General features: G+C 42.3%; 1 protein-coding gene across 1 annotated transcript in view; it reads left to right on the forward strand.

Annotated features, from left to right (window-relative positions):
• Window positions 1–22,500, forward strand: part of LOC128703785 (non-lysosomal glucosylceramidase) — a 291,380-nt gene that overhangs the window by 39,111 nt on the left and 229,769 nt on the right. The gene's annotated exons all lie outside the window — the stretch shown is intronic.

The raw sequence follows: 22,500 nt of genomic DNA on the forward strand, positions 1-22,500 counted from the left end.
CTTGGTGATAGAGCATACTAATGTTGGTGATAGAGCCTACTAGTGTTGGTGATAGAGCCTACTAGTATTAGTAATAGGGCCTACTAGTGTTGGTGATAGAGCCTACTAGTGTTGATGATAGAGCCTACTAGTGTTGGTGATAGGGCCTACTAGTGTTGGTGATAGAGGCTACTAGTGCTGGTGATGGGGCCTACTACTGTTGGTGATAGAGGCTACTAGTGTTGGTGATAGAGGCTACTAGTGTTGGTGATAGGGCCTACTACTGTTGGTGATAGAGGCTACTAGTGTTGGTGATAGAGGCTACTAGTGTTGGTGATGGGGCCTACTACTGTTGGTGATAGAGGCTACTAGTGTTGGTGATAGGGCCTACTACTGTTGGTGATAGAGGCTACTAGTGTTGGTGATAGGGCCTACTAGTGTTGGTGATAGAGGCTACTAGTGTTGGTGATAGAGGCTACTAGTGTTGGTGATAGAGGCTACTAGTGTTGGTGATAGGGCCTACTACTGTTAGTGATAGAGGCTACTACTGTTGGTGATAGGGCCTACTAGTGTTGGTGATAGAGGCTACTAGTGTTGGTGACAGAGGCTACTAGTGTTGGTGATAGAGGCTACTAGTGTTGGTGATAGGGCCTACTACTGTTGGTGATAGAGGCTACTACTGTTGGTGATAGGGCCTACTAGTGTTGGTGATAGAGGCTACTAGTGTTGGTGATAGAGGCTACTAGTGTTGGTGATAGAGGCTACTAGTGTTGGTGATAGGGCCTACTACTGTTGGTGATAGAGGCTACTAGTGTTGGTGATAGGGCCTACTACTGTTGGTGATAGAGGCTACTAATGTTGGTGATAGAGGCTACTAGTGTTGGTGATAGGGCCTACTACTGTTGGTGATAGAGGCTACTAGTGTTGGTGATAGGGCCTACTACTGTTGGTGATAGAGGCTACTAGTGTTGGTGATAGAGGCTACTACTGTTGGTGATAGAGGCTACTAGTGTTGGTGATAGGGCCTACTACTGTTGGTGATAGAGGCTACTAGTGTTGGTGATAGGGCCTACTACTGTTGGTGATAGAGGCTACTAGTGTTGGTGATAGGGCCTACTACTGTTGGTGATAGAGGCTACTAGTGTTGGTGATAGGGCCTACTACTGTTGGTGATAGAGGCTACTAGTGTTGGTGATAGAGGCTACTAGTGTTGGTGATAGAGGCTACTAGTGTTGGTGATAGAGGCTACTAGTGTTGGTGATAGGGCCTACTACTGTTGGTGATAGAGGCTACTACTGTTGGTGATAGAGGCTACTAGTGTTGGTGATAGAGGCTACTAGTGTTGGTGATAGAGGCTACTAGTGTTGGTGATAGGGCCTACTACTGTTGGTGATAGAGGCTACTACTGTTGGTGATAGAGGCTACTAGTGTTGGTGATAGAGGCTACTAGTGTTGGTGATAGGGCCTACTACTGTTGGTGATAGAGGCTACTAGTGTTGGTGATAGGGCCTACTACTGTTGGTGATAGAGGCTACTACTGTTGGTGATAGAGGCTACTAGTGTTGGTGATAGGGCCTACTACTGTTGGTGATAGAGGCTACTAGTGTTGGTGATAGGGCCTACTACTGTTGGTGATAGAGGCTACTAGTGTTGGTGATAGAGGCTACTACTGTTGGTGATAGAGGCTACTAGTGTTGGTGATAGGGCCTACTACTGTTGGTGATAGAGGCTACTAGTGTTGGTGATAGGGCCTACTACTGTTGGTGATAGAGGCTACTAGTGTTGGTGATAGGGCCTACAACTGTTGGTGATAGAGGCTACTAGTGTTGGTGATAGGGCCTACTACTGTTGGTGATAGAGGCTACTAGTGTTGGTGATAGAGGCTACTAGTGCTGGTGATAGAGGCTACTAGTGTTGGTGATAGAGGCTACTAGTGTTGGTGATAGGGCCTACTACTGTTGGTGATAGAGGCTACTACTGTTGGTGATAGAGGCTACTAGTGTTGGTGATAGAGGCTACTAGTGTTGGTGATAGAGGCTACTAGTGTTGGTGATAGGGCCTACTACTGTTGGTGATAGAGGCTACTACTGTTGGTGATAGAGGCTACTAGTGTTGGTGATAGAGGCTACTACTGTTGGTGATAGAGGCTACTAGTGTTGGTGATAGGGCCTACTACTGTTGGTGATAGAGGCTACTAGTGTTGGTGATAGGGCCTACTACTGTTGGTGATAGAGGCTACTAGTGTTGGTGATAGAGGCTACTACTGTTGGTGATAGAGGCTACTAGTGTTGGTGATAGGGCCTACTACTGTTGGTGATAGAGGCTACTAGTGTTGGTGATAGGGCCTACTAGTGTTGGTGATAGAGGCTACTAGTGTTGGTGATATTGCCTACTACTGTTGGTGATAGAGGCTACTAGTGTTGGTGATAGGGCCTACTAGTGTTGGTGATAGAGGCTACTAGTGTTGGTGATAGGGCCTACTACTGTTGGTGATAGGGCCTACTACTGTTGGTGATAGGGCCTACTACTGTTGGTGATAGAGGCTACTAGTGTTTGTGATAGAGGCTACTAGTGTTGGTGATAGAGGCTACTAGTGTTGGTGATAGAGGCTACTACTGTTGGTGATAGAGGCTACTACTGTTGGTGATAGAGGCTACTAGTGTTGGTGATAGGGCCTACTACTGTTGGTGATAGAGGCTACTAGTGTTGGTGATAGGGCCTACTACTGTTGGTGATAGAGGCTACTAGTGTTGGTGATAGGGCCTACTAGTGTTGGTGATAGAGGCTACTACTGTTGGTGATAGGGCCTACTAGTGTTGGTGATAGAGGCTACTACTGTTGGTGATAGGGCCTACTAGTGTTGGTGATAGAGGCTACTACTGTTGGTGATAGGGCCTACTACTGTTGGTGATAGAGGCTACTACTGTTGGTGATAGGGCCTACTAGTGTTGGTGATAGAGGCTACTACTGTTGGTGATAGAGGCTACTAGTGTTGGTGATAGGGCCTACTACTGTTGGTGATAGAGGCTACTAGTGTTGGTGATAGGGCCTACTAGTGTTGGTGATAGATGCTACTAGTGTTGGTGATAGGGCCTACTACTGTTGGTGATAGAGGCTACTAGTGTTGGTGATAGGGCCTACTACTGTTGGTGATAGAGGCTACTAGTGTTGGTGATAGGGCCTACTAGTGTTGGTGATAGGGCCTACTACTGTTAGTGATAGAGGCTACTAGTGTTGGTGATAGGGCCTACTAGTGTTGGTGATAGAGGCTACTAGTGTTGGTGATAGGGCCTACTACTGTTGGTGATAGAGGCTACTAGTGTTGGTGATAGGGCCTACTACTGTTGGTGATAGAGGCTACTAGTGTTGGTGATAGGGCCTACTACTGTTGGTGATAGAGGCTACTAGTGTTGGTGATAGGGCCTACTACTGTTGGTGATAGAGGCTACTAGTGTTGGTGATAGAGGCTACTAGTGTTGGTGATAGGGCCTACTAGTGTTGGTGATAGAGGCTACTACTGTTGGTGATAGGGCCTACTAGTGTTGGTGATAGAGGCTACTACTGTTGGTGATAGGGCCTACTAGTGTTGGTGATAGAGGCTACTACTGTTGGTGATAGGGCCTACTACTGTTGGTGATAGAGGCTACTACTGTTGGTGATAGGGCCTACTAGTGTTGGTGATAGAGGCTACTACTGTTGGTGATAGAGGCTACTAGTGTTGGTGATAGGGCCTACTACTGTTGGTGATAGAGGCTACTAGTGTTGGTGATAGGGCCTACTAGTGTTGGTGATAGATGCTACTAGTGTTGGTGATAGGGCCTACTACTGTTGGTGATAGAGGCTACTAGTGTTGGTGATAGGGCCTACTACTGTTGGTGATAGAGGCTACTAGTGTTGGTGATAGGGCCTACTAGTGTTGGTGATAGGGCCTACTACTGTTAGTGATAGAGGCTACTAGTGTTGGTGATAGGGCCTACTAGTGTTGGTGATAGAGGCTACTAGTGTTGGTGATAGGGCCTACTACTGTTGGTGATAGAGGCTACTAGTGTTGGTGATAGGGCCTACTACTGTTGGTGATAGAGGCTACTAGTGTTGGTGATAGGGCCTACTACTGTTGGTGATAGAGGCTACTAGTGTTGGTGATAGGGCCTACTACTGTTGGTGATAGAGGCTACTAGTGTTGGTGATAGAGGCTACTAGTGTTGGTGATAGGGCCTACTACTGTTGGTGATAGAGGCTACTACTGTTGGTGATAGGGCCTACTACTGTTGGTGATAGAGGCTACTAGTGTTGGTGATACAGGCTACTAGTGTTGGTGATAGGGCCTACTACTGTTGGTGATAGAGGCTACTACTGTTGGTGATAGGGCCTACTAGTGTTGGTGATAGAGGCTACTACTGTTGGTGATAGGGCCTACTACTGTTGGTGATAGAGGCTACTACTGTTGGTGATAGGGCCTACTACTGTTGGTGATAGAGGCTACTAGTGTTGGTGATAGAGGCTACTAGTGTTGGTGATAGGGCCTACTACTGTTGGTGATAGAGGCTACTACTGTTGGTGATAGGGCCTACTACTGTTGGTGATAGAGGCTACTAGTGTTGGTGATAGAGGCTACTAGTGTTGGTGATAGGGCCTACTACTGTTGGTGATAGAGGCTACTAGTGTTGGTGATAGGGCCTACTACTGTTGGTGATAGAGGCTACTAGTGTTGGTGATAGGGCCTACTACTGTTGGTGATAGAGACTACTAGTGTTGGTGATAGGGCCTACTACTGTTGGTGATAGAGGCTACTAGTGTTGGTGATAGAGGCTACTAGTGTTGGTGATAGGGCCTACTACTGTTGGTGATAGAGGCTACTACTGTTGGTGATAGAGGCTACTACTTTTGGTGATAGAGGCTACTAGTGTTGGTGATAGAGGCTACTACTGTTGGTGATAGAGGCTACTACTGTTGGTGATAGAGGCTACTAGTGTTGGTGATAGGGCCTACTACTGTTGGTGATAGAGGCTACTACTGTTGGTGATAGAGGCTACTACTGTTGGTGATAGAGGCTACTAGTGTTGGTGATAGAGGCTACTACTGTTGGTGATAGAGGCTACTACTGTTGGTGATAGAGGCTACTACTGTTGGTGATAGAGGCTACTAGTGTTGGTGATAGAGGCTACTACTGTTGGTGATAGGGCCTACTAGTGTTGGTGATAGAGGCTACTAGTGTTGGTGATAGGGCCTACTACTGTTGGTGATAGAGGCTACTAGTGTTGGTGATAGAGGCTACTACTGTTGGTGATAGGGCCTACTAGTGTTGGTGATAGAGGCTACTAGTGTTGGTGATAGAGGCTACTACTGTTGGTGATAGAGGCTACTAGTGTTGGTGATAGGGCCTACTACTGTTGGTGATAGAGGCTACTAGTGTTGGTGATAGGGCCTACTAGTGTTGGTGATAGAGGCTACTACTGTTGGTGATAGAGCCTACTAGTGTTGGTGATAGAGGCTACTACTGTTGGTGATAGAGGCTACTAGTATTGGTGATAGGGCCTACTACTGTTGGTGATACAGGCTACTAGTGTTGGTGATAGGGCCTACTAGTGTTGGTGATAGAGGCTACTACTGTTGGTGATAGAGGCTACTAGTGTTGGTGATAGAGGCTACTAGTGTTGGTGATAGAGGCTACTAGTGTTGGTGATAGGGCCTACTACTGTTGGTGATAGAGGCTACTAGTGTTGGTGATAGGGCCTACTAGTGTTGGTGATAGAGGCTACTAGTGTTGGTGATAGAGGCTACTAGTGTTGGTGATAGAGGCTACTAGTGTTGGTGATAGAGCCTACTACTGTTGGTGATAGAGGCTACTAGTGTTGGTGATAGAGGCTACTAGTGTTGGTGATAGAGCCTACTACTGTTGGTGATAGAGGCTACTAGTGTTGGTGATAGAGCCTACTACTGTTGGTGATAGAGGCTACTAGTGTTGGTGATAGAGCCTACTAGTGTTGGTGATAGAGGCTACTAGTGTTGGTGATAGAGGCTACTAGTGTTGGTGATAGAGCCTACTAGTGTTGGTGATAGAGGCTACTAGTGTTGGTGATAGAGCCTACTAGTGTTGGTGATAGAGGCTACTAGTGTTGGTGATAGAGGCTACTAGTGTTGGTGATAGAGGCTACTAGTGTTGGTGATAGAGCCTACTACTGTTGGTGATAGAGGCTACTACTGTTGGTGATAGAGGCTACTAGTGTTGGTGATAGAGGCTACTAGTGTTGGTGATAGAGGCTACTAGTGTTGGTGATAGAGGCTACTAGTGTTGGTGATAGAAGCTACTAGTGTTGGTGATAGGGCCTACTAGTGTTGGTGATAGAGGCTACTAGTGTTGGTGATAGGGCCTACTAGTGTTGGTGATAGAGGCTACTACTGTTGGTGATAGAGGCTACTACTGTTGGTGATAGAGGCTACTAGTGTTGGTGATAGAGGCTACTACTGTTGGTGATAGAGGCTACTACTGTTGGTGATAGAGGCTACTAGTGTTGGTGATAGAGGCTACTACTGTTGGTGATAGAGGCTACTACTGTTGGTGACAGGGCCTACTAGTGTTGGTGATAGAGGCTACTAGTGTTGGTGATGGGGCCTACTACTGTTGGTGATAGAGGCTACTAGTGTTGGTGATAGAGGCTACTAGTGTTGGTGATAGGGCCTACTACTGTTGGTGATAGAGGCTACTAGTGTTGGTGATGGGGCCTACTACTGTTGGTGATAGAGGCTACTAGTGTTGGTGATAGAGGCTACTAGTGTTGGTGATAGGGCCTACTAGTGTTGGTGATAGAGCCTACTAGTGTTGGTGATAGAGGCTACTAGTGTTGGTGATAGGGCCTACTAGTGTTGGTGATAGAGCCTACTTGTGTTGGTGATAAAGGCTACTAGTGTTGGTGATAGAGGCTACTAGTGTTGGTGATAAAGGCTAATAGTGTTGGTGATAGAGGCTACCAGTGTTGGTGATGAAGTCTACTAGTGTTGGTGATAGAGCCTACTAGTGTTGATGATAAAGCCTACTAGTGTTGATGATAGAGCCTACTAGTGTTGATGATAAAGCCTACTAGTGTTGATAGAGCCTACTAGTGTTGGTGATAGAGCCTACTAGTGTTGATGATAAAGCCTACTAGTGTTGATAGAGCCTACTAGTGTTGGTGATAGAGGCTATTAGTGTTGATGATAGAGCCTACTAGTGTTGATGATAGAGCCTACTAGTGTTGGTGATAGAGCCTACTAGTGTTGGTGATAGAGCCTACTAGTTTTGGTAATAGGGCCTACTAGTGTTGGTGATAGAGCCTACTAGTGTTGGTGATAGGGCCTACTAGTGTTGGTGATAGGGCCTACTAGTGTTGGTGATAGAGCCTACTAGTGTTGGTGATAGAGCCTACTAGTGTTGGTGATAGAGCCTACTAGTGTTGGTGATAGAGCCTACTAGTTTTGGTAATAGGGCCTACAAATGTTGGTGATAGAGCCTTCTAGTGTTGGCGATAGGGCCTACTAGTGTTGGTGATAGAGGCTACTAGTGTTGGTGATAGAGGCTACTAGTGTTGGTGGTAGAACTTACTAGTGTTGGTGATAGAGGCTACTAGTGTTGGTGGTAGAACTTACTAGTGTTGGTGATAGAGGCTACTAGTGTTGGTGGTAGATCCTACTAGTGTTGGTGATAGAGGCTACTAGTGTTGGTGATAGAGGCTACTAGTGTTGGTGATAGAGGCTACTAGTGTTGGTGGTAGAACTTACTAGTGTTGGTGATAGAGGCTACTAGTGTTGGTGATAGATGCTACTAGTGTTGGTGATAGAGGCTACTAGTGTTGGTGATAGAGGCTACTAGTGTTGGTGGTAGAACTTACTAGTGTTGGTGATAGAGGCTACTAGTGTTGGTGATAGAGGCTACTAATGTTGGTGGTAGATCCTACTAGTGTTGGTGATAGATTCTACTAGTGTTGGTGATAGATTCTACTAGTGTTGGTGGTAGAGCCTACTAGTGTTGGTGGTAGAGCCTACTAGTGTTGGTGATAGAGGCTACTAGTGTTGGTGGTAGAACTTACTAGTGTTGGTGATAGAGGCTACTAGTGTTGGTGATAGAGGCTACTAGTGTTGGTGATAGAGGCTACTAGTGTTGGTGATAGAGGCTACTAGTGTTGGTGGTAGAGCCTGCTAGTGTTATTAGGTGCATTCCCCATCTGCTGGTGATGTAGCAAGGCCTGGCGTAGTGTTCCAGCAGGCTTGTTTCTAGCTGGTTGGCTGGCTGGCTGGCTGGATGGCTGGCTGGATGGCTAGTTGGCTGGTTCTGGCTGGCTGGTTCTAGCTTGCTGGGTCGGAGGGGTGCTATTACCGAGTGCTGCACCCAGGAAATGTTAGTGATACCTGCTCTTGATTAATGGTATGCTATCAACCTCGTACTTCCATCCTGTGTGAGCAGGATGATGGGTGAGAGGGAAGCCAGACAGTGGGTGATAGGGAAGCCAGACAGTGGGTGATAGGGAAGCCAGACAGTGGGTGATAGGGAAGCCAGACAGTGGGTGATAGGGAAGCCAGACAGTGGGTGATAGGGAAGCCAGACAGTGGGTGATAGGGAAGCCAGACAGTGGGTGATAGGGAAGCCAGACAGTGGGTGATAGGGAAGCCAGACAGTGGGTGATAGGGAAGCCAGACAGTGGGTGATAGGGAAGCCAGACAGTGGGTGATAGGGAAGCCAGACAGTGGGTGATAGGGAAGCCAGACAGTGGGTGATAGGGAAGCCAGACAGTGGGTGATAGGGAAGCCAGACAGTGGGTGATAGGGAAGCCAGACAGTGGGTGATAGGGAAGCCAGACAGTGGGTGATAGGGAAGCCAGACAGTGGGTGATAGGGAAGCCAGACAGTGGGTGATAGGGAAGCCAGACAGTGGGTGATAGGGAAGCCAGACAGTGGGTGATAGGGAAGCCAGACAGTGGGTGATAGGGAAGCCAGACAGTGGGTGATAGGGAAGCCAAATATATAGACGAATTCCATCTCTTCACGATTACAACTCGGGTCATTGAAACTCTGAGACCAGTATCAGGACACTGTCCTGGCGACTAGGTGTCCCGTAGCTCAGTTGGTAGCGCATTTAACTCACACTGATCGATGGGATCGATCCCCGGTACGAGTGAAACAGGACGTGTTTCCTTAAGACACCTGTTGTCCTTGTTCACCTAGCAGCAAGTAGGTACCTGGCTGTTAGTCTACTGGTGTGGGTAGCATCCTGGGGGGACAAGATTAACTTACGTTGCCCCGTGGCCTGGTCGCTAAAGCTCTTGCTTTACATGACAAGGTCCGGGTTCGATTCCCGACGGGGATAGAAAAATTAATTGAGCGTGTTCCCTTACACCGGTTGTATATATTTCCCATCAGTAAAATAGGTACCTGAGTGTTCGTCAACTGGTGTAGGTCGCATCCTGGGATAAAAATTGACCTAATTTGCAGGAAATGCCCTGCATAACAAGGGACTTTCTATATAGTATTATATAATTGATATGAGTATTGGTCTGTATAAGTTGTACCATGTACTTGTAGAAATAAACATTACAGTAATAATAATAATAATAATAATAATAATAATAATAATTATTATTATTATTATTATTATTATTATTATTATTATTATTATTATTATTATTACTATTATTATTATTATTAAGGTTCTTGTAATATATTAGTAAGCAAGTAAGATTATTTAGACACAGGTAAACGTAAGTACAATTATAATACATAGTGTAAATTACCCAGAATATCTCAATAAAAGGTCAAAGTGACTTATTACCACTGTGGTCCTCTGGACTTCCTACCCCACACAGTGTACCCGCAAACAACAGAGTTATTACTCTGTTGTCACGGCTCAGCTAGCCAGCTTTATCATACAGCCAGATATATCATACAGCCAGCTATATCATACAGCCAACTTTATCATACAGACAGATATATCATACAGCCAGCTATATCATACATCCAACTTTATCATACAGCCAGATATATCATACAGCCAGCTATATCATACAGCCAGCTATATCATACAGCCAGCTATATCATACAGCCAGCTATACCATACAGACAGCTATATCATACAGCCAGCTATATCCTACAGCCAGATATATCATGCAACCAGTTATATCATACAGCCAGCTATATAATACAGCCAGCTACATCATACAGCCAGATATATCATACAGCCAGCTATATTATACAGCCAACTATATTATACAGCCAGCTATATTATACAGCGAGATATATCATACAGCCAGCTATATTATACAGCCAACTATATAATGCAGCCAGCTACATTATACAGCCAGCTATATCATACAGCCAGCTATATTATACAGCGAGATATATCATACAGCCAGCTATAACATACAGCCAGCTATATTATACAGCCAGCTATATTATACAGCCAGATATGTCATACAGCCAGCTATATCATACAGCCAGCTATATTATACAGCCAGCTATATCATACAGCCAGCTATATCATACAGCCATCTATATCATACTGCCAGATATATCATACAACCAGATATACCATACAAACTGATATATCATACAGCCAGATATATCATACAGCCAGATATATCACACAGCCTGATATATCATACACCCAGATATATCATACAGCCAGATATATCATACAGCCAGCTATAACATACAGCCAGCTATATCATACAGCCAACTATGTCATACAGCCAGATATATCAAACAGTCAGATATATCATACAGATAGCTGCATCATACAGCCAGATATATCACACTGCCAGATATACCGTACAGCTAGATATATCATACAGCCATCTATATCATACAGCCAGATATATCATACAGCCAGATATATCATACAGTCAGCTATATCATACAGTCAGATATATCATACAGCCAGATATACCATACAGTCAGATATATCATACTGCCAGATATATCGTACAGCCAGATATATCATACAGCCAGCTATATCATACAGTCAGATATATCATACAGCCAAATATATCATAGAGCCAGCTATATCCTACAGATATATCATACAGCCAGATATATCATACAGCCAGATATATCATACAGCCAGATATATCATTCAGCTAGATATATCATACAGCCAGATATATCATACAGCCAAATATATCATGAAGCCAGATATATCATACAGCAGATATATCATACAGCCAGATATATCATACGGCCAGATATATCATACGGCCAGATATATCATACAGCCAGATACATCATACAGCCAGATATATCATACAGCCAGATATATCATACAGCCAGATATATCATACAGTCAGATATATCATACAGCCAGATATATCATACAGTCAGATATATCATACAGCCAGATATATCATACAGTCAGATATATCATACTGCAAGATATATCATAAAGCTAGATCTATCATACAGCCAGATATATCATACAGCTAGATATATCATACTGCCAGATACATCATACAGCTAGATATATCATACAGCCAGATATATCATACTGCAAGATATATCATACAGCTAGATGTATCATACAGCCAGATATATCATACAGCTAGATATATCATACAGCCAGATATATCATACAGCTAGATATATCACACAGCCATCTATATCATACAGCCACCTATATCATACAGCCACCTATATCATACAGCCAGATATATCATACAGCCAGATATATCATATAGCCAGCTATATCATACAGCCAGCTATATCATACAGCCAGCTATATCATACAGCCAGCTATATCATACAGCCAGCTATATCATACAGCCAGATATATCATACAGCCAGATATATCATACAGTCAGATATATCATACAGCCAGCTATATCATACAGCCAGCTATATCATACATCCAGCTATATCATACAGCCAGCTATATCATACAGCCAGATATATCATACAGCCAGATATATCATACAGCCAGCTATATCATACAGCCAGCTATATCATACAGCTAGATACATCATACAGCCAGATATATCATACAGCCAGCTATATCATACAGCCAGCTATATCATACAGCCAGATATATCATACAGCCAGATATATCATACAGCCAGATATATCATACAGCCAGATATATCATACAGCCAGCTATATCACACAGCCAATTATATCATACAGCCAGATATATCATAAGAACATAAGAACATAAGAACGAAGGAACACTGCAGAAGGCCTACTGGCCCATGCAAGGCAGGTCCAAGTCTCCTACCGGCTTAAGCCAATGCACCCAACCTAGTCAGGTCAGGTCACATTGACTTAAGGGAGGAACACGGCAACCGACCTGGTAGCACAAGCTATCAGGTCTAACTCACACCCACCCACATCTACTCATGTATTTATCCAACCTATTTTTAAAGCTACACAACGTTCTGGCCTCTATAACGGTATTTGGGAGTTTGTTCCACTCATCCACAACTCTATTACCAAACCAGTACTTTCCTATATCCTTCCTGAATCTGAATTTTTCCAACTTAAAACCATTGCTGCGAGTCCTGTCTAGGCTAGATATTTTCAGCACACTATTTACATCCCCTTTATTTATTCCTGTCTTCCATTTATACACCTCAATCATATCCCCCCTAATTCTACGTCTTTCTAGAGAGTGCAGTTTCAGGGCCCTTAGTCTATCCTCATAGGGAAGGTTTCTGATACATGGGATCAACTTTGTCATCCTCCTTTGTACATTTTCCAGAGAATTTATATCCATTCTGTAATACGGTGACCAAAACTGTGCAGCATAATCTAAATGAGGCCTAACCAAGGATGTATAGAGTTGAAGAACAACCTGAGGACTCCTATTATTTATGCTTCTTGATATGAAGCCAAGGATTCTATTAGCTTTATTGCGAACACTTATGCACTGTTGTCTTGGTTTCAGATTACTGCTAACCAGAACTCCTAAATCTTTTTCGCAATCCGTAATATTAAGATCTACATTATTTAGTTTATATGTGGCATGGTTATTGTCCTGTCCAACATTTAGAACTTTGCATTTGTCTATATTAAACTGCATCTGCCACTTCTCCGACCACTGCATCAGTCTATTCAAATCTTCCTGGAGTGCTCGAATGTCCTCGTCAGAATGAATTCGACGGCCTATTTTGGTGTCATCGGCAAACTTGCCGATGTCGCTCTTTATGCCCTCATCTATGTCGTTTATGTAGATTGTGAACAGCAGGGGGCCCAACACTGACCCCTGTGGAACACCGCTCGTGACGCTTCCCCACTCTGATTTCTCCCCATTTATGCAAACTCTCTGCTGCCTATTTGTCAACCATGCCTCTATCCAGGAAAAAATTTCTCCTCCTATTCCATGTGCTTTAATTTTCCTCAATAGTCTCTGATGTGGGACCCTGTCAAAAGCCTTACTGAAGTCCATATACACAATATCATATTCATTACCATGATCTACCTCCTCAAATACCTTAGTGAAAAAAGTTAATAAATTCGTAAGGCAGGAACGCCCCTTTGTAAAACCATGCTGAGATTCGTTGATTAATTTATGCTTTTCAAGGTGGCTACGAACTGCCTCGGCAATTATTGATTCCATAAATTTTCCCACTATGGAGGTTAGGCTTATTGGTCTATAGTTCGAAGCTAAGGACCTGTCACCTGTTTTGAAAATAGGTATCACATTTGCCATTTTCCACTTATCTGGCACCATGCCAGTTTGTAGTGATATGTTGAAAAGATTAGCCAAAGGTGTGCTAAGCTCCTCTTTACATTCCTTTAGAACCCTTGCATACAGTTCATCAGGGCCTGGGGATTTGTTAGGTTTTAATTTATCTATTTGCCTAAGGACCATGTCACTTGTGACCCTAATAGTGCACAGTTTATTATCGTCCTGTTCTACATAATTTATCATTACTGGAATATCGCTGGTATCCTCCTGTGTAAAAACTGAGAGGAAGTATGTGTTAAAAATTCTACACATTTCCTTATCACTGTCAGTGAGCTGACCCGAGGAACTTTTGAGTGGGCCTATCTTGTCCCTGATCTTACTTCTGTATACCTGAAAGAATCCTTTTGGGTTAGTCTTCGATTCTCTTGCAACTTTAACCTCATAATCTCTTTTTGCTTTTCTAATTCCCTTTTTTATTTCTCTCTTTAACTGAATATATCGATTTCTCAATTGCCCCTCTCCTCTTTTGATTTGCCTATATATGCCTCTCTTTTGACCAATCAGATATTTTAATCTATTGTTCATCCATTTAGGATCATTTTTGTTTGATCTGATTTCCCTATTTGGAACATAATTTGACTGAGCAGCTAGAACTATGCCCTGGAAAGCATCATATCGGCAACCATCACCACCTACCTGACCTTTAGTCAGGTCATTCCAGTTCAGCCCACCTAAGTAATTTTTCAGTCCTATGAAATCAGCCAAGCGAAAGTCAGGGACGGAGACTTGATTGCCATTATTAGGGGAATTCCATGATATATTAAAACTGAGTGATTTGTGATCACTTTCCCCAAGCTCATCATTAACCTCAAGATTATTAATTAGTGTTTCCCTACTGGCAAGAACCAAGTCAAGGAGGTTATTACCCCTAGTTGGCTCTGTCACAAACTGTTTTAAAAAACAATCCTGGATCGTATCAAGAAAGTCACCTGACTCTAAATTTCCTGTCAAATTGCTCCAGTCAATCTGTCTATAGTTGAAATCTCCCATTAGCACAACATTTTCGTATGTAGATGCCTTACGAATTTCGTCCCATAGAAGTTTACTGCACTCCCTATCAAGATTTGGGGCCCTGTAAATCACACCCAAAATTAGTTTTTCTCGGCCCTCGAGAAGCTGTAACCAAACAGATTCAGTGGCTGACGCTTCTAATTTAATATCTTGTCTAACACAACAATTTAAATTGTCTCTGACATACATCGCTACTCCACCACCTTTCCTGTTGACCCTGTCAGTGTGGAATAATTTATAGCCTTGTATGTGACATTCAGAGGGCATCTCTCTATCTTTCAGATTAAGCCAGGTCTCTGTTATAGCAATAATATCTATGTTTCCTGCACTTGCAATTAATCTTAGCTCATCTATCTTATTTCTTACACTCCTGCTATTAGTATAGTAAACCTCAAGGGAGCTAGTCCCTTGCTGCCCTCTGCTGTCCCCCTTTGTTTGCTGACCTGATCTATTGTCTTTATTTATAACTTCATGCTGAATGCCTTTTATACATTTACTGTTTCCAACCCAAGTGTTGCAACCTGCTTGTTTCCCACACACACCCATACCTCTATCTTCCATCAGTTTAAAATCATAGGCATTTCACCAATGGCCTTCTCAATCGAGTCTGCAAGTGCTACCACCCCAGCCCCAGAGAGATGTACCCCATCCCTTGCATACATATCATGTTTGGCATAAAAGTTGTTCCAGTTGTCAATGAATGGGATTGCAAGTTCCTTGCAGTATCTGTCTAGCCAGCAATTTACACCAATTGCCCTAGACAACCATTCATTTCCTACTTCCCTTCTAGGCAAGATGCTACATATGATTGGGATCCCTCCCTTAGACTTAATGAAATCTATAGCTGACCTGTACTTATCTAGCAGCTCTTCTCTCCTACCCTTCCCAATATCATTTCCACCAGCACTGAGACAGATAATGGGCTTGTTCCCATTACCTGACGTGATATTATCCAGCCTGTTGACAATGTCCCCAACACCAGCTCCAGGGAAGCACACTCTGTCTCTCATCTTCTTATTCCTATTACAAAAAGCACGGTCAATATATCTTACCTGAGAGTCACCAACCACAAGAATGCGCTTACCTCCATTAGCAGGGGCAGTAGTACCCTTACCTTCACTGGCCACTGAAGTACATTCATCCTGAAGAACAGAGAAGCGATTTCCTACCTTCAGATCTTCACTCTTAACTTTCCTTACTCTGATGCGCCTTCCATTACTGTGAACCACTCGCCACTTGTAGCAGGTGCTGGACTGCACCTCACTGCTGGTAGCCGTTGCTACCTCCCCAGCTACAGCCTCCTCACAGCGAGAGACAGACTGCACCTCACTGCTAGAAGCCTCATTCCCCACAACTCCAGCCACCTCACACTCTCTCCCAGACCCATTGAGGTGGACCTTCAGCCTCCTAATCTCCTCCTGGAGAAGCAAGACCTCCTCCTTCAACTCTCCAACCTCAATTTTTAAAACACTGCAGAAGCAAGCCATGCTTTGTAACCGTCCACACTAATACCCAAAGCAGCTCAGGGTCTGTGACCTCACGTGACGACTGACCACTGATATATCATACAGCCAGCTATATGATGCAGCCAGCTATATCATACAGCCAGCTATATCATACAGCCAGATATATCATACAGCCAGATATATCATACAGCCAGATATATCATACAGCCAGCTATAATAGACAATAGAACAGGTCAGCAAACAAAGGGGGACAGCAGAGGGCAGCAAGGGACTAGCTCCCTTAAGGTTTACTATACTAATAGCAGGAGTGTTAGAAATAAGATAGATGAGCTAAGATTAATTGCAAGTGCAGGAAACATAGATATTATTGCTATAACAGAGACCTGGCTCAATCTGAAAGATAGAGAGATGCCCTCTGAATGTCACATACAAGGCTATAAATTATTCCACACTGACAGGGTCAACAGGAAAGGTGGTGGAGTAGCGATGTATGTCAGAGACAATTTAAATTGTTGTGTTAGACAAGATATTAAATTAGAAGCGTCAGCCACTGAATCTGTTTGGTTACAGCTTCTCGAGGGCCGAGAAAAACTAATTTTGGGTGTGATTTACAGGGCCCCAAATCTTGATAGGGAGTGCAGTAAACTTCTATGGGACGAAATTCGTAAGGCATCTACATACGAAAATGTTGTGCTAATGGGAGATTTCAATTATAGACAGATTGACTGGAGCAATTTGACAGGAAATTTAGAGTCGGGTGACTTTCTTGATACGATCCAGGATTGTTTTTTAAAACAGTTTGTGACAGAGCCAACTAGGGGAAATAACCTCCTTGACTTGGTTCTTGCCAGTAGGGAAACACTAATTAATAATCTTGAGGTTAATGATGAGCTTGGGGAGAGTGATCACAAATCACTCAGTTTTAACATATCATGGAATTCCCCTAATAATGGCAATCAAGTCTCCGTCCCTGACTTTCGCTTGGCTGATTTCATAGGACTGAAAAATTACTTAGGTGGGCTGAACTGGAATGACCTGACTAAAGGTCAGGTAGGTGGTGATGGTTGCCGATATGATGCTTTCCAGGGCATAGTTCTAGCTGCTCAGTCAAATTATGTTCCAAATAGGGAAATCAGATCAAACAAAAATGATCCTAAATGGATGAACAATAGATTAAAATATCTGATTGGTCAAAAGAGAGGCATATATAGGCAAATCAAAAGAGGAGAGGGGCAATTAAGAAATCGATATATTCAGTTAAAGAGAGAAATAAAAAAGGGAATTAGAAAAGCAAATAGAGATTATGAGGTTAAAGTTGCAAGAGAATCGAAGACTAACCCAAAAGGATTCTTTCAGGTATACAGAAGTAAGATCAGGGACAAGATAGGCCCACTCAAAAGTTCCTCGGGTCAGCTCACTGACAGTGATAAGGAAATGTGTAGAATTTTTAACACATACTTCCTCTCAGTTTTTACACAGGAGGATACCAGCGATATTCCAGTAATGATAAATTATGTAGAACAGGACGATAATAAACTGTGCACTATTAGGGTCACAAGTGACATGGTCCTTAGGCAAATAGATAAATTAAAACCTAACAAATCCCCAGGCCCTGATGAACTGTATGCAAGGGTTCTAAAGGAATGTAAAGAGGAGCTTAGCACACCTTTGGCTAATCTTTTCAACATATCACTACAAACTGGCATGGTGCCAGATAAGTGGAAAATGGCAAATGTGATACCTATTTTCAAAACAGGTGACAGGTCCTTAGCTTCGAACTATAGACCAATAAGCCTAACCTCCATAGTGGGAAAATTTATGGAATCAATAATTGCCGAGGCAGTTCGTAGCCACCTTGAAAAGCATAAATTAATCAACGAATCTCAGCATGGTTTTACAAAGGGGCGTTCCTGCCTTACGAATTTATTAACTTTTTTCACTAAGGTATTTGAGGAGGTAGATCATGGTAATGAATATGATATTGTGTATATGGACTTCAGTAAGGCTTTTGACAGGGTCCCACATCAGAGACTATTGAGGAAAATTAAAGCACATGGAATAGGAGGAGAAATTTTTTCCTGGATAGAGGCATGGTTGACAAATAGGCAGCAGAGAGTTTGCATAAATGGGGAGAAATCAGAGTGGGGAAGCGTCACGAGCGGTGTTCCACAGGGGTCAGTGTTGGGCCCCCTGCTGTTCACAATCTACATAAACGACATAGATGAGGGCATAAAGAGCGACATCGGCAAGTTTGCCGATGACACCAAAATAGGCCGTCGAATTCATTCTGACGAGGACATTCGAGCACTCCAGGAAGATTTGAATAGACTGATGCAGTGGTCGGAGAAGTGGCAGATGCAGTTTAATATAGACAAATGCAAAGTTCTAAATGTTGGACAGGACAATAACCATGCCACATATAAACTAAATAATGTAGATCTTAATATTACGGATTGCGAAAAAGATTTAGGAGTTCTGGTTAGCAGTAATCTGAAACCAAGACAACAGTGCATAAGTGTTCGCAATAAAGCTAATAGAATCCTTGGCTTCATATCAAGAAGCATAAATAATAGGAGTCCTCAGGTTGTTCTTCAACTCTATACATCCTTGGTTAGGCCTCATTTAGATTATGCTGCACAGTTTTGGTCACCGTATTACAGAATGGATATAAATTCTCTGGAAAATGTACAAAGGAGGATGACAAAGATGATCCCATGTATCAGAAACCTTCCCTATGAGGATAGACTAAGGGCCCTGAAACTGCACTCTCTAGAAAGACGTAGAATTAGGGGGGATATGATTGAGGTTTATAAGTGGAAGACAGGAATAAATAAAGGGGATGTAAATAGTGTGCTGAAAATATCTAGCCTAGACAGGACTCGCAGCAATGGTTTTTAAGTTGGAAAAATTCAGATTCAGGAGGGATATAGGAAAGTACTGGTTTGGTAATAGAGTTGTGGATGAGTGGAACAAACTCCCAAGTACCGTTATAGAGGCCAGAACGTTGTGTAGCTTCAAAAATAGGTTGGATAAATACATGAGTAGATGTGGGTGGGTGTGAGTTGGACCTGATAGCTTGTGCTAACAGGTCGGTTGCCGTGTTCCTCCCTTAAGTCAATGTGACCTGACCTGACTAGGTTGGGTGCATTGGCTTAAGCCGGTAGGGACTTGGACCTGCCTCGCATGGGCCAGTAGGCCTTCTGCAGTGTTCCTTCGTTCTTATGTTCTTATGTTCTTATATCATACAGCCAGCTATATCATACAGCCAGATATATCATACAGGCAGATATATCATACAGCCAGCTATATCATACAGTCAGCTATATCGTACAGCCAGATATATCATACAGCCAGATATATCATACAGCCAGATATATCATACAGCCAGATATATCATGCAGCCAGATATATCATACAGCCAGATATATCATACAGCCAGATATATCATACAGTCAGATATATCATACAGCCAGATATATCATACAGCCAGATATATCATACAGCCAGATATATCATACAGCCAGCTATATCATACAGCCAACTATATCATACAGCCAGATATATCATACAGCCCGATATATCATACAGCTAGCTATATGATGCAGCCAGCTATATCATACAGCCAGCTATATCATACAGCCAGATATATCATACAGCCAGATATATCATACAGCCAGATATATCATACAGCCAGCTATATCATACAGCCAGCTATATCATACAGCCAGATATATCATACAGGCAGATATATCATACAGCCAGCTATATCATACAGTCAGCTATATCGTACAGCCAGATATATCATACAGCCAGATATATCATACAGCCAGATATATCATACAGCCAGATATATCATGCAGCCAGATATATCATACAGCCAGATATATCATACAGCCAGATATATCATACAGTCAGATATATCATACAGCCAGATATATCATACAGTCAGATATATCATACTGCAAGATATATCATACAGCTAGATGTATCATACAGCCAGATATATCATACAGCTAGATATATCATACAGCCAGATATATCATACAGCTAGATATATCATACAGCCAGATATATCATACAGCTAAATATATCATACAGCCAGATATATCATACAGCTAGATATATCATACAGCCAGATATATCATACAGCCACATATATCATACAGCCAGATATATCATACAGCCAGATATATCATACATCCAAATATATCCTAGCCAGATATATCATACAGTCAGATATATCCTGTCCACTACATCCAAATACAGCCAGATATATCATACAGTCAGCTATATCATACAGCCAGATATATCATACAGCCAGCTATATCATACAGCCAGATATATCATACATCATACAGCCAGTTATGTCATATTACCAGATATATCATACAGCCAGATAAATCATACAGCCAGCTATATCATACAGCCAGATATATCATACAGCCAGATATATCATACAGCCAATTATATCATAAAGCCAGCTATATTATACAGCCAGCTATATCATACAACCAGCTATATCATACAGCCAGATATATCATACAGCCAGATATATCATACAGCCAGATATATCATACAGCCAGCTATATCATACAGCCAGCTATATCATACAGCCAGATATATCATACAGCCAGATATATCATACAGCCAGATATATCATACAGCCAGCTATATCATACAGCTAGCTATATCATACAGCCAGATATATCATACAGTCAGATATATCATACAGCCAGATATATCATACAGCCAGCTATATCATACAGCCAGCTATATCATACAGTCAGCTATATAATACAGCCAGATATATCATACAGCCAGATATATCATACAGCTAGATATATCATACTGCCAGATATATCATACAGCCAGATATATCATACAGCCAGATATATCATACAGCCAGATATATCATACAGCCAGATATATCATACAGCTAGATACATCATACAGCCAGATATATCATACAGCCAGATATATCATACAGCCAGATATATCATACAGCCAGATATATCATACAGCCAAATATATCATACAGCCAGATATATCATACAGCCAGATATATCATACAGCCTGATATATCATACAGCCAGATATATCATACAGCCAGATATATCATACAGCTAGATATATCATACAGCCAGATATATCATACAGCCAGATATATCATACAGCCATATATATCATACAGCCAGATATATCATACAGCCAGATATATCATACAGCCAGATATATCATACAGCCAGATATATCATACAGCCTGATATATCATACAGCCAGATATATCATACAGCCAGATATATCATACAGCCAGATATATCATACAGCCAGATATATCATACAGCCATATATATCATACAGCCAGATATATCATACAGCCAGATATATCATACATCATACAGCCAGTTATATCATACAGCCAGATATATCATACAGCCAGATATATCATACAGCCAGATATATCATACAGCCAGATATATCATACAGCCAGATATATCATACAGCCAATATATCTACCAGATATATACACAGCCATATATATCATACAGCCAGATATATCATACAGCCAGATATATCATACAGCCAGATATATCATACAGCCAGATATATCATACAGCCAGATATATCATACAGCCATATATATCATACAGCCAGATATATCATACAGCCAGATATATCATACAGCCAGATATATCATACAGCCAGATATATCATACAGCCAGATATATCATACAGCCATATATATCATACAGCCATATATCCTGCCAGATATATCGCCACAGTAGTTACCTGCATACTTAATAATAATAATAGTAATAATAATAATATTTAATATTATTCTCCTTGCGCTGTAGAGCCCTTGTGGCTTAGCGCTTCTTTTTGATTATAATGATAATAATAATTATTCTCCATGACCCTGGAGAAAGCCAGCTTCTTAACCAAGTAAAAATCGAAAGAGAGAAAGTTGAGTCAATTGACCTGACTCTGACAGGAATCCACCAGAGAACTGACTTTCAGTCAAATTTGTCCAATTGATGTTAGTGCACGTTGGTGGCTTGTCTCCTGGCTTATTAGTGTCTCTCTCTCTCTGTCTCTCTCTCTCTCTCTCTCTCTCTCTCTCTCTCTCTCTCTCTCTCTCTCTCTATCTATCTATCTCTCTCTCTCTCTCTCTCTCTCTCTCTCTCTCTCTCTCTCTCTCTCTCTCTCTCTCTCTCTCTCTTCTCTCTCTCTCTCTCTCTCTCTCTCTCTCTCTCTACACTGGGTTTGACAAGGTTAAGGATCCCTAAGCTTTATTGACAGCTATATTACTGGTTAAGGATTCCTAACTTTATTGGAATGCTA

Source organism: Cherax quadricarinatus, chromosome 87 (genome assembly GCF_038502225.1).
Source record: "Cherax quadricarinatus isolate ZL_2023a chromosome 87, ASM3850222v1, whole genome shotgun sequence".
Lineage (NCBI taxonomy): Eukaryota > Metazoa > Arthropoda > Malacostraca > Decapoda > Parastacidae > Cherax > Cherax quadricarinatus.